The sequence below is a fragment of the Amborella trichopoda genome, chromosome 13 (assembly GCF_054954075.1).
Source record: "Amborella trichopoda isolate Santa Cruz 75 chromosome 13, AtrichopodaSantaCruz75HAP2 v2.0, whole genome shotgun sequence".
In the NCBI taxonomy this organism is placed as follows: Eukaryota; Viridiplantae; Streptophyta; class Magnoliopsida; order Amborellales; family Amborellaceae; genus Amborella; species Amborella trichopoda.
In genome coordinates, this window is record NC_142348.1 from 40563617 (window position 1) to 40578851 (window position 15235).

A 15235-nucleotide genomic window follows, 5' to 3' on the forward strand; every position below is an offset into this window, starting at 1 on the left:
TGATTGTGGATATATGTAATTTTGGACCCTGTGGTCCCAATTGAAGTATAATATTTTAGAAGAAATTTTATATAGTGGATTTTTGGTGTATAGGATTCTCTATGTTCTTCTGCCTGTTGAATGACTATTTTAGTTCTTTTCCATAGCTTGCTCCGTTTACTGCATTATTAAAACATTGAGTTCACTCCGACTTGACTGACGTACACTATATCAAGATCATGGAACCGGACCCGATCATCCTCTATCAAGTACGGAATGGGGGTCGGGGGCGGGATCGTGACAGTAATATAGACCATTCATTTTATTTAGATGGTATAAATTTAACTCTATTTTAAAAGACATGTCACTTTTTTACACTTACCATGTCAAATCTTACCTTCCAACGAAGATAAATGGTGTAGATTATTACAAGCGTATTTCTACAATAATATTGTAACTTCATAAAAACCACACCCTGAAAATATCTTTTAATTCCAAGAAAAAAAGAGAAAATAACAATAAAAGGTGAGAGAGAAACTTTGGCATGGAGAAGCCATTGATGCACCTCGGAAACTGGTTTTATACTTTGGAAGTGGAGAAAAGGATGAGGTTAGCATGCGGCAAAGCTCGCATATGTAGAAATATGGGCTTGGCAATAAATATATTTTTAAAATATAATTTGATCTTAATTTGTTGAGAATATATAATCTTTAACATGGAGATCATGAATTTGAAAAAGTAAATAAATAATTTTTGAAAACTAGAAATAAAAACTATATTTAAAAAACATTTAGACCGTTAATTATACTTGTTTTTAGATGGACCACCTATTTGCATCCATCTTTAAGATGGATGCTTTATACGTCCAGACCGCATATTGTACAAATGTGGTCCAGCCCGCATAGAACAATTGTTCAAAAGAAAATGAAGATATATTCTCCATATTGGTACGTGGCTTTTATGTTGTTTGTTTTTTTATCTCATGTTGAGATTATATAAAAGGAAAAAGTTTATATAAGATTGCACCCTGAAAAATGTATAATTAAGTTCAACCTTAGAAATTCATCATAAAAAGGTTGTTCCAACACTAGAAAACTCTCTAATCGATCATCTTGACATCGAGATATATGAATATGAAAAGAATAAAAGATTTCAAGTCATAAAACTAGTGTATCTTGCAATGCATTATGTGGGCCAACTATTTTCTTATCTATCTACTTGATTTGAGCTATTTTTGGAGTTTAAGATTTATAATTAGATATGAAATAAATTCTCGATTTATTCTAAAACAATTTGACACCAAAATTATATTTATAAAAAAAATTGGAAGTGCACCTTAATTTGATTGTTTATGGTTGCAACCTTATATAAACCACAGCACAATAAATGTTCTATGAGAGAACCCTTTTAAATGATTATGTTTTAAAAAAATTATTAAACCATTTTTAAAGTTATTAACTTCTGTCAAACCGTAAAAACTTTTTTTAATGAAAGGAGTTAGCATGTATCTCACTTAGTTTGTGTTCTATTTTCTTATCTTTTTTTTTTTTAAAAAAAAATGGGGTGATTACTCGTTTTAATTTCTTGAATCAAATTAATTTGGGCATGGTGAGTCTTGCTAAATCAGCATTTTTTTTGCTTGAGTTAGGTGGTGCTATTAATATTAAAAAATTGGGGGCTAAGCTACTTGGCTTCAGCCTATGGCTAATGCGAATTCCTGTGGAGGGCACATAAAAAATGCATAAAGTACTTCAGGGTTTACTTTTAAGGGATTGTATACTATGAGACTAGTCATCATTATTTCGAGGAGGTCACAATTGATATTAGTCATTAGATGTTTGATGGTTTGGGGTGTCATAAAGTTTGAGAAAAAAAATTTGAACTCTGAGTTTAGTCGATGATACACTCACAGCCGCCTGATTTGAAATCTGACAGACAAAAATATTTGTGACCTCCTTGTATCAAAAGTAAATGATCTCTTTATATACTTTTTCCTATTTTTAAAAGAAGAAAATGGATGTCTCTTTATTTCATCTCTCATTCCGAAACAGGAGGCAAAGTAGCCCTTTATTCATCTATGTATATCTATAAAATTGGACGGAAATCTCCCCCATTTTTGTATCTCTCTTGAAAGGGGAGAATTTCATTCCTCCTTGAGCTGAAAGTCACACCTCTTGTTTTTCATTTCCCTCTCTCCAATCAACTTTACTCTCTCTTCTTAAGTCAGTTGCTCATTTGTTGTTCGTTGCTTTGTAACATATGTGTTTGAAGCCTCTCATGGGGAGTGCTAATTTTCATGGTTTTTAGGTTCTTTTAATGCTTGCAAAATCCTCCCTATAAACCACTTCGTGTAAATCTTTTAAAGAAAGTTGGTAAGATCTATCGATAATTAAATAGATCAATCTTTGTAACCTATTGTTAGCGGCCGTTTGGAACCTGGAAATCTTTTAAATGAAAATAGATGAAATATGACATTTTGATTGTTTGGGTACACTTAATAGTAAGGAAATAAAAAAATATTATCAGAGATTTACGAAAATCTATTATGCACGGTAAGGGTGAAAAATCTATTACGCACTTGACAGATAATCGGGGTAAAGGCATCCCTCTACCTAAAAATACAGTGATTCACCTTCTAATAAACCACAAGAAAAAAAAAAAAGAAACCACAAGAAAAAAAAAAAAAAAATTCATTAACTAGGAGCTAAAACGCTGTAGCGATCTTCTTTAACCAATAGCTTCCTTTTCAAACCTATTCGCACATATATTTAAACTTCAAAAATCACACACGACCCTATCTTCTTTAACGACCCGCTAAAACCCGGCAGCTCCATTCCGGCAACCTATCTGTTTCAACGGATTTATGTTTTGGATTCTTCAACCACAGTTATGGCTATTGTTCCAAAAAACTAAACGGATTTGGGTTATCTGCTAAGATCAATCTTTTTATTTTTTTGGCTTTATTTTTTCTTTTTTGTTGTTATTGTTTACTGATAAATTTCAAATACTTGAGTTCCCTCACAGAAAATCGTCAAATGAGTGTGCTTGAATTGTTTTTTTTTAATTGTTTTTTTATTTTTTTTCCAGAACTTTTTTAAATTAATTTCTCTTCAAATCTCCTCCAATGCGCCAATATAATTTCTCCTCCAATGCATCTCATTTAGTCATAAAGCTTACTAGCCAAATATCTCCAAACTTTTTTTTTCTTTTGAATTTGCCCATTGAAGTTTCTAGAGAGAGATGATCGGAAGGCTTTAGCACAAGAAAAGAAAACATAAAACATATGATGGCTTATCATAGTAAAAGTATGTTATTCCAAAGTGTTAACATCTTGAAAACATGTGATTCCAAGTCAAGACGCAAAGGCATACAAAAGGTGTGGCTAATTCTTATGCCTGATGTAATTATAAAATTTAAGCAACATACTAATAGGGATAAAGTTTAAGCTACGTACTAATAGGGATTGTACGCTCAACCATGTTTTGGGTATAAAGCCAAAAAAAAAAAAAAAAATGTTGATAATGCATTTCCCATATTTCTTGAACAGTCTATTTCCCAGGTTGCATTTAAATACTACCCAAATAGTTACAATCCATTTGCAGGTAATATATTACGCAGTAACGTATTATGTCAGTAATATATTTCATGGACAATATATTTCTAGGTATCCAAACGACCCCTTATTAGTGTTACATGAATTTTCTTCAAAGGCAAATAAAAATGGTTCCAAATAAAGAATCCCTCTCTTGAAAGGGCAAAAATCTGCCCCTTTCCTCATTCCTCTCTCTCTATGAGGGGCACAAAATTCCACTTTTAAGGTTTCAATTATCCCTCTCACTCTAATGGGGGCGGAAATCCACCTCCCCATTTTCTTTTATATCACTTTTATTTCTATTTGAAATTTATTAAAATATTCATGTGAGATAGTCTATTTTACATTTCAACACATGATCATTATGTATTTTGATAGGTATTTTGAAATTAAATCAAAAGATATGAGTAAAATGTTAAATAATTTATCTCTTATAAATATGTTATATTTATTTATTTTCGTCCTTCTATAAAAGGCGAGCAGAATTTAGGCCCCTTTATTTTCTCTCTCTAGTTCCAAATGCTCCCTCCATCTATTGAGGGAAGTACACTTAGACTTGTGTGAGTTACTTGGCTCAAGTAGGTGCCGATTTCTGGACCTTATCTAACTGTTTAAGTGTGCTTACCACATCATTACATATGAATATTCATAGGGCTTTTTACGCGGAGTGATATTAGGCAATGGTTCTATAGTAATATAATGAAACTATCTTCAAAATGTACGTAGCGCTATTTGTTGAACATCAATTTTTAAATATATATATTCTTTTCGTTCCGATAGACAAAACATTTTTTTTCTCAAAACACAGTTTTAGCTACATTAATATCTTTCCATTTCAGTGAGAAACTTAGATCTAGGCCTTAGAAGGCTTTTTTTCCTTTCTAAATCTTTTAGAGAGCTTTATTACTATTAAATTAACAAAGATAAAAAAAAAAAACTAATTTTGAATTCGTAAAGGGCTAGATCTTGAAATTCACTAGATGAATGATTTAGATATATTGTTGGAAGGAACTAGTTTTGACCATATCTAAGGTACAAATTATATTTTATTTTTGTAAGATCGATTATTAGGATGAAAAGAATGTATACACAAATTTTGACTGCATATAAAAACCACATGGTGTTCTAAAAACATAGTTTCATTATATTACAATGATATGGTCGCATGAAATTTAATTTATCAAACCAACTTGGTTTTGGAAAAGGTAAGTCTTACCAAAATGACTACCCTTACTATGGAGGTAGGTCTCATTTTGTAAAATTTGTGATATTTTAATTTCTCGAATCAACATGGTTTTGGCGTGCTAACTACGAAAAAACTTTGTTTAGCTAAAAAGCGAGTCAACGACACTTTGGCACTACATAAGTTTGCCACCAAATTAGCAACGACCGGCAATGGGCCGGGCGGCCCGTAGAAAAGTACAACCTCGGCCACAAACTATGCCTTGGGCTCATAGTTAGCAAATCGCCAATTAATCAGAGTTTTTATGGAAGCAATTTTAAATGAAGACTTTTTTAAAAGGTCGGAAAAAATCTCCTACTTTTCATAAAAACGTTTAAAACACTTTTTTTTTTTTTATAATAGGATTTAAATCAAGCCAAAAAATCGTATCTTTTTTTACTTATAATGTTTTTTTAAAGATATTTTTTTTCGTGTTTTGTGTATTGCAGCCATTGCTACTTTCATGCTTTTAAAAAAAAAAATTATTTCAAAAAAAAAACCTAAAATAGAAATTTTTATCATCACTATGTTCTTCAAAGCCACAGTTGCAGATTGAAGGTAAATTTTTTTTTCCCTTTTTTTTAAAAAAACTTAAACAAATAGATGCAGATTTCAGTGTTATTATGGAAAATCATTGTGTAAATGAAATACTTTTATAGCAAATCATTTTGTGAAGTAAATCATTGTGCAAAGAAAATCATATACATGAAAATTTCTGTGATTATTTGTGATCATTGTTTTTATGAAAATATTGTTTATGGCACAAACTAAAGCTCAAAACATAGTATGTTATTGATGAATGAGAAGCAGAGAGTGTGACTACAAGACCAAGTAATCAATATTTTGCTTTTGATTAAGTGATAACAAATATAAACAACGTAATGTAAATTGTAGACTTGCAGGAACAAGCAATTATACATATAGGATTAGTCCCCAAACCTAATCCTTCAACTCTGCTTGCTATTTCCCCAAGATAATAGAAAATCCTCTTTTTTTTCTCTCTCTAAAAATCAGTTAAGACTTCTTGACAAATCAGTATAGTTAGGGCTCTCTCTCAAACAACATCCTAAATAAGAGAGAAAAGCCATCATCAAACCATCACAAATCAGCATCCCATCTTTCTTTTCTCTTTCTAAAAATCAGTTAGGGCCTCTTCCATTAGGGTATGTGAAGCCCATGACCTCTTCCTTCATCCTTCTTTCTTCTTCTCTCTATAAACCTTGGCTATGAGCCCAACCCTATTTTAGTCTCTGTCTATTTCCTCCTTCTCTCTCTAAACTGTAACCTTCTTCTCTCTCTCTTCCTTCTTCCTCCTCTCTCTAAACCGTAAACACAAAGCTCTAAAACCCAAATTTCTACAGGCCTCTTTTTAATTAAAGAAATTAATGAAACTTTAACCATAGTTATATTAAAGAAATTAATGAAACTTTAACCATAGTTATGATGTGACCATTGTCACCATACTATAGTTAAATCCTTGTAATTAGAAAACAAAAATCGTGTTTTTTGTTTCTACCTGCCAAGTAAGTGTGATGTTTAAGTATTTAATGAATAAATTTATATAGTATATTTGTCACCATACTATAGTTAAAGTATTTAATGGACAAATTTATATAGTATATTTGTTTTTGTTATGTAATGGGTAAATTTATATAGTATAATTTTTTTTTGGTATATACTAATTAATTATGTATTTAATATTGGATGATTGCATCAGAGTCATGAGGCATCTAAATTAATTGACTTAATTATATTAATCTAATAAAGTTTTTATAAATGAATTAGTTATTGATGACTTTGACATAATTTTTTTTTTTTAGAATTTCAAAATTTCTAATATTATAAATTTATCTGATTGTTTAGCCTAATCCGATATATTAACGATATCTTTATATGAACTATTTTTGCCGCTCCGTATTTTTTACCTGATTTTTTCATCCGACTTTTTAAAATAAAAACGATTTGTTTCTGATTTTATTGTGAGCCGATTTATTGATGGCCCCCGATTTGCTAACTATGCTTGGGCTAGGGCAGTGCTGGCCGCTCCGGCCCAACCCTATAGGGATAAGGGCGAGACCCAGCCAAGGAAGGATTGGCCCATCGCCATTCTTATTTAATGTTGAACTGGCCTATAAACGCAATCGGCTCATGAAGATCAGCCACACTAACTTTAAAGCGTACCGGATGAGGTTTTTATAAAGCCTAGGTTTCATGAAAACAAAATAAAGCCTCACCCCAAATTATCATCCGAAAAGTTTTTTGGGCGATGTATTTCTCTATGATGGCTCCAAAATCAATTTCAAACACTGACAATAAAATTTGAATCTCAAAACATTATACAAATCTTATGAATTTCTGAACACTTATTTTTAAGGTAAAATGAACGGTCTAGAAAATTTGTTATAATTATCTAGAATTTGTAAAATGGAGGGACTTCTCATTTTAATTTCTCAAATCAACATGGTTTTGGCAGAGTCATTACATAAAAACTTAGTTTAGCTATGAAGCGAGTCAACAAGAATTTGGCACCATATGAGTGGGCCACGAATGAGTAAGGACTGGCAATGGCCTAGCAGCCACTACGAAAAATAAGACCTGGGCCACAAAATATGAATAGGGGTGGGGCAGTATTGGCCGAACCCTATGGGAATAAGAGGAAGACCAAGGCCAAAGAAGCCCGGCCCATTGCTATTCTTATTCAACATTAATCCAGCATACAAGCCCAATCTGCTCATGAAGACCAACCACACTAATTTTAAAGGGCAACATTGTTATTTTAAAGGATGAAGTTCTTACAAGGCCTAGACTTTATGAAAACAAAATAAAGCCGCACACCAAATCCTCGTCTGGAGAGTTTTTCCGGCTGAGAAAATCTTTATAATGGCTCCAAAATTAAGTTTAAAGCAAATCTTATGGATCTATAAATACTTATTTTTAAAAAAAATTAAAAATAATTTGTAATAATATACACTACATTTTTAACTTAAAATCCTATATTTTTTACAACGATAATGTTGATCGATGTAAAGGTTCTCCAGTAAACTTGCAATTTTTGAGTTATGAGGTGAGGAATTATTAGGCCTGTACCCCTCAAAACATTTTCTCATTTTAAAACACTTTTCCCTTTCCAAACCCTAACAGTCATGGCGTCCTTTCCTCCAACTCTCCCGAAGAGTAACCTTAACCCTACCTTTCTCTTACCCCTCCTACCCCAAATCCTAACCCTAAGAAACCCCAACCTCTTTCTATCCACCAAAAGAACTAGAATCCCTTCTCTACTGGCCCATAGCAAAAGCAGCAATGGCGATGCAGAGATCGCAGCCGAGCTAAGGGCACAAGCTATGAAGGCGAAAGGCAACAGTCTACAGAGAGAGAACGCCATGAAAAAGAGCAGAGAGCTCCTTCTGATGGCCCTCTAAGACCACACGGGTATGGCGAACTCTTCAGAGATGGCGAGGCGATGGCGCGCGTTACGGGAAGCAGAGAAATGGGATTGTCTCAGAGGGGTTGTTGACGAGTGGGGCGAGGCCTTCTCTCCTCTCTCTCTGAGATCAATGAGAGCCATGATCGAGGAGCATCTCGAACAAGAAGCTTCTTCTATGCCTTCTTCCTCGTCTTTTCCACCTTTAATGGTTGCGGCCTTCACCGTGTTGCAAAAGAAGGTTATGGAGTTTCTGGTATCCAGAAACGAGCCTTAAGAGGAGAAATCGAATCGAGCATTAAGACGAGAAATTGGGGGTAATGTGAATTTCAATCAATGCAATTTTTGTCTTTGATTGGGAAAAAGCTTTGATGATGATGATGAATGCAAATTTTAATTATCCATATTTCTATTGTACATGGGAATGTAAATTGTTGTGAATTGTTTGGTTTTTCTGCTAATAATAGATTCCATTGACCAGATTTTAGTGAATTATGCTGAGCTTTAATGATAAATCATATTTTACATTCTTATAAGCCATGTGAAGTGATATCAATTTTCTGGTTTTGTTGCCTCTTTGGATAGAGTAGATTTTATTGGCCTTTTGGCTTATTTTGAAATCTAATTACAAGTCAATCAGATTTCTGGTTTTAGGGCAAATTATAAGTCAGTCAAATTTCAGGTTTTAGGGCAGGGATATCATGCAACGGTTGTATAGTAATATGACGCAACAACTAGCTTTTCAAAAAGCACTAGACGGGTCCTAGGCAGCCTGGGGTCTAGGTCGTCCGACGCTTAGGCGGGCACATCAAAATTGTAGGGGTCTAGGCCACCCAACACCTAGGCTGGCACATCAAAATTGTAGGGGTCTAGGCCACCCAGTGCCTAAGCAGGCACATTCTGGGGGTTCTAGGCCGCCCATCGCCAAGGCCGGCACATCTATAACTGTATAAAATATAAGAATTAAGGATTCAGGACACATCAAAATTCAGAAGTATAAGTATAAGTATAATTATATAAAATATAAGAATTATGGATTTAGGACACATCAAAATTCAAAATTATAATATACAACACATAGGAATACAATCCACATTCCACACATAGTTAAAACTTAAAATTTACCAACCAAATTACCAAAGTTATCAAATACGAAACCATTGGAATCACAAATCCACTATCTGCAATACACAACCAAGATGAGGAAAACAGAAAAAGAAATACTTGAAGATGCAAAAGAATCTTCAATCAATGAAAAAGTTGTGTCAGCTACATTTGCATTATATTCATAAGAGTTGTTGCCATCATCATTGTCATCATCTCCCTCCTCGACATAATGGTCTTCCTCCTCTGTCTCTTCTGAATCTGCCCCTGCTTCATCCTCTTCTTCCACCTTTACCATCTGTGCAGAAGATATAGTGGCCCTAGGAGGGTTTGCCGATATCCCTGAAGCATCTATGACCATGTCCCATGTCAATCCTTCATGCCCTTCGAGCTGATCATCATTAACCAACCACTCCGTAGCATTGTCCATATTTTTTTATCCAAGAGGGTCTCTTTTATCTCTATTAGCAAACTTGACCTTCAAGAATCGATTATACTTGATATAGACGAGGTCATTGAGCCTCTTTGATTCAAGTTTGTTCATTTTCTTTGTAAGAATCTAACAAAATCAAATGAAACTAATTACTATAAATAATTAAATTTATAAAAATAATAATACTACAAAATAGCAAAAAGTAATAACTACTAAAGTACTAAATTACTAATATAAATTGCCATTACCCCTTCAAAAGTACTCCAATTCTGCTCATAACCAGACGAGGTAGTGGTTAGGTTTAAGATTTGAATGGCCAACTTTTGTAAATTTGGAGCACTACACCCACATGTTCGCTCCACTAATTGGCTGCAAATATATAGAATAAAATCATAAATAAATAATAGAATTATAGAAATGAAACTTGATTACTTGAACAGTTGAACTCGATAAATTTAAGAATATTATTAGATCAATTTTGGTCATTTGCTTCATCGCCATTGGACTCCCAAAAGACTTTAATGTGTACCTGTAATTTATCAGCTCGTCAGCACATATAATATCCTGCATATCCGGATCAGGGTCTAATACATTTACACACTTATTAAATCCAGTCATAATTGTGTCATTTGTGTGTACATCCCTATCAACATAAAAAAAAGTTGGGTTCAAATAATAACCAGTTGCATGCAATGGCTGATGTAGCTGCATATCCCACTCCTTATCAATAATCTTCCAAATAGGCTTGTAGCGGTTCTCATCATCATCTAAATTTTGGGTTATCTCTCTCTTGCATTTCTATATAGCCTCATGTATGTAGCCCATAGAAGCCTTGTCCGTATGAACTTTGACAAGAGGTAAAAAAAGCCCATAGACGCTTTGTCCGTATGAACTTTGACAAGAGGAAAAAAAAGCCCATAGAAGCCTTGTCCGTATGAACTTTGGCAAGCGGAAAAAATATCTTAAGGGCGTCCTTCACCCCCTGCCAAAAATCCTCAAAAAGGGTAATATCCCTCACCTTCTTCTCAACCTAATCCTTGGATCACTTGCATGCTCTCCAGTCATCCGATGTAAACATCTGCCTCAAGTGGACTCGCCTCGAATATATGTTATCTAGGCATAAGTACCAAGTCGTAAATCTCGTGACCCCAATCCTCACAATCTCTTTCTTCTTTGTAAATCTATGCATCATGCTGAGGGTGAGAGTGTGGCTATAAATGAATTTCGTAACTGACTTTGCCTTCTTCACTGCACATAATATCTCGGTTAAACTGCCAGAACCTCAAGCATGAGGTATATACAATGTGTTGAACATAGTGTCCAAAAGATTCTCGGGTAAGTTATGCGCAACAAATTCGCAGCAGCAACATTAGGAGCAGCATTGTTGTATAACAAGCTACTCCTCAACCTCTGTGATTCCCTTCTCTATAACTTGGAATATGTAATGGGCATCATGGATATGATCAGAGCATCAATTGACCTAAAAAAAAGTCCCAAAAGGACAATTCACCAGCAAATTTATTTGATTTCATATCTTCATATCACTCCAAGTATAAGTCATAATAGAAACTCCATACTAAGCCGATGCATCCTTCTGAACTTCAATAGCATCCTTCGTGACACTCACATCTTTTTTCAAAAGAGGTTCTGAAAGCTCAAATAGGGTTCGAGGTTTCATCCCAGACCCAAATTGGTCAATTGCCTTTATCAAGGTGTAGAAGCTACTTAGGCGGTATTGAAAGAAATGCTAGCCTCATAAAACCATGTAGCAACCAAAAAAGCAGCTATATCTCTTACTTCCTTCTTGATTCTATTTTCAATGGTAGTTTGCTTCTTTGTTTTCTCTCTTGCAAACCTCAGGGTCGTACCGGGGAAAAAAAAATCCATGAGGCCTCTAACTTGAGGCTTCTTAGGCACCGTACTCCCATAAACAATTACCCAAACCCCAGACCTAGTCTTTGCTATGGAGGCATGTCTCATCTTTTTTCATTTTAACAAGACTCAGAAAATTGTTTATTCGTGTTTAACAACATCATGAGTTCTTTTTACATGGAGCAACATCCCCTCTGATACTGATAAGATGTTTCTTGAACCAGTTTATGTCTCATTTTATATCATTTTCTCAAAACTTGCACCTTATGCAATTTTTATCCAAAGAATTTAGGTTGTAGCCACATTTTCAACCCATATCACCAACTTAATTAGATCCTGAAGAAGACATCTCAAAATAATACAATTTACACAAGCAATAAGAAAAAATCACTTCCTTTGATTTCTCGACCTCCAAACTTCCATCTCTAATTAAGATGTTTCTAAGGACTCAAAATCTTCTAAAAAAAACCCTCTAATAGATTTGTAAAACATTCAAAATTAAATCTAATATCAATGGGTGATGTTTTGATCAATTTCTCATAACTTTGATAAACTCTTACATCCTATAGAAATCACAGGGTTTTTCTCTATCTAAAATGGCTCTAATGGGTTTTAAGTTTAAAATGAACCTAAAACCCACAATTTTGGCCCCTTAGTAACAAAAAAATGACACAAAATGCCCCTACTGAGTGGCTTTACAGCCTCTAGCCCAGTGCGGGGCATTGGGTCCCTGCCTAGGCAGGCGCCCAGGGACGCTTTACAGCCTCTAGGCCACTCAGGCGGTCACCCAATGCTGGGCATTGGGTCCTCGCCTAGGCGGGCACCCAGGGATTTCCGCTTTTTTCGGCGCATATGCATGCGGCCACCCAGTCGTTTGGCGGTCCGCTTTTTGAAATACTGGAAACAACCTTCAAAAAAAAAAAAAAAAACTATATTAAAGCCATTTGTGTAATGTGGGATAGGTACTTAAATCTTGAGATAAGCAAAGTGGTTGATGTGTTTCTCCCTAACATGTATATCACAATCAGCCCAAGAACTTAAACAAAATGGACCAAATGATAAAATGCTCTGGATTGCAATCTTGAAAATAAGCCACATTCCATGATAGAGAAGTCATCACTTTCTTCGTCTCAGTAATTGAGATGCCTCAGGAACCAGGCACAAGAACCAAACAGCCCCATTTCAAAAATAGTTCTTCAACAAAACCCATCAAAAGAAACACGGTAAAGCCTTTTAAAATGAAACCAATTTTTGACCCGTCTTCTTTTGAGAACCATTTTACCTCAAAATTGCAACCCACCCATATTCTAGAGAGATGGAGAGTCCACTGATGTTCTTATGGTAAAGAAGATTGGCTGAAGGCGTTTTTCACCGTAGGATGACATTGTTTTGTGATAAATGAATGATAAGTAAGCAAAATTAGGTTTGCAAATAAGGAAATATATGAAAGGCCCCTTATGTTTCCCTAATTAAATAAAAAACTCTATACAAACAGGAAAAAAAATATAGGATCAGTCATTCTAATGACCCAAATCACATCCAAGAGAGAAACTTTTTTATGCATCAACGAATGCCCAGAGAAAGAAAGAAGAAACTCCATTTTTATCCAACAAAAACAACTTAAAACATGCCCAAATCATTCAATTTTGCATTGCATCAAGAGAGAGAGAGAATAGCTTCTTCCCTTTCTTTCAAAATAAAAAGGCTTGCTCCAAGGATCCGGATACATTTTCTGCAGTTTATAAATTCGAAGTAGGGAGAGCAAAAAAACCTAAACACCCTGGAGATCAGCCATTAAATAAGACATTGAAGCTTCTGCAAGACTTGAATCTCTAAAAATGAAAGTTTTTTAGGGTTCTCATAGTGGTTTTTAGAAAACTACGGGTTTAAAGGGCCATTTCTAGGGATGTAAATGGACTTTGTATTAATGCTAACATTCACCGTTTTAAGAAGAGAACCCTAGCTCATCAAAACCCAACAAATTGCAAAAACTCTAACCTATAAACTAATAAGCAAATCCGTTGTAAAATAGCTTGCAATGTCCAATCTAACCCTAAAGCCCATCAACCAAAGCTCAACACCTCCGTGATTCAACCTCCAAACAATCCTCCAAACAATCACAACAAGATAGTACAGAGGAAGATAAAGGGAGAACTAAGAATAGGAGAAAGAGATTACAGGAGAGAGATACCTAGTTTAGGGCTTTCACCGTACAGCACGGAGGAAGCCAATTGTTGGGATCGATGGTGGTGAAAATACAACAGGGGTATGTTGCATTAATGGCTATTGTGCATCTAAAATCATATAAACTAGCAATAGAAATAATATGGAATCAAAGCAACATCATGGAATGAAAATACAGTAGAATGCACATCACAAAACACAAAGATTTAACGTAGTTCAGTCATAAATCATGATCTATATCTATGAAAGAATAGTGCGAGGCTTTACTTACTAATGCAATGGAGGCTGCAAGAGAAAATAAGGTCAAAAACTCTAACTTACAACAACTTTATCTATCTAAAACAATGCTCCAAACACACTACAAATACGCACTTTCACTCTCTAAAACAAAGCCAGCCGCCAAACTTTAAGAACCCAACAAAACTCTCTCTTGTAGCACTTTCTCTCACTAGAAATCAGGCAGAAAAATTAGGCACAAAATACCCACCGTGAGTTTTATCTTTCTCTTCTCTTTTTCTCTCTTTAAACAATGAGGTTCAAACCTCTTATACTTGGGAGCTTACAAAACACGACAGCCCTTGGTTTAGATTTAATCCTATGGCTTAGAAATAATGAAGAAAAGCAAACGTAAAATGTACAAACAATGAAGCCCAAACCCACGTGTGATTTGGCTTCATATATACAAAAATCTCCCACTTGAAAACAAATGACCATGCTTCTGAAACAACCACCAATGCATCATTCTCCATCCTTTCGAGGTTACGTCTCCTCCAACCCCAAAAAGTCTTCTACACATCTTATTTTCTTAGTTGAAACAACTTTTGTCAATATATCAGCAAAGTTCGTCTCAATGTAGATCTTGTCAATATATCTCTACGCTCGAGGGCTAACCGAATAAAATGGTATCTGATCTCTATATGTTTTTGTCTTAGAGTGATAAGCTGCATTCTTAGCCAGATGAATAACACTCTAGTTATTACAATGCACAATATGCTTATTTTGTTTCACCCCAAACTGGTCAAGTAACCTCCTTAACCAAATCATTTCCTTTGTTGCTTATGTCAATGCCACATATTCAACTTCAGTTGATGACAAGACAACAATATCTTACAATCTTGGGATCCAGCTGACTACACTACCACCAACCTTGAAAATATACCGAGTGGTAGACCTTCTAGTGTCACGACACCCTATATAATCTGCATTTACATAACCAACAATTTTCAATGATGAGCTGCCAAAACACAAACATATATTTTGTGTCCTCTTCAAATACCAAAGGATCCATTTAACTGTTTGTCATTCCCAACCTAAATTAGATATAATTCTAGAAACAACTCCTACTGCATGGGCAACATCAGGCCTAGTACAAACCATTGCATACATCAAACTACCCATTGTAAAAGTATATGGAACATTTTTCATCTT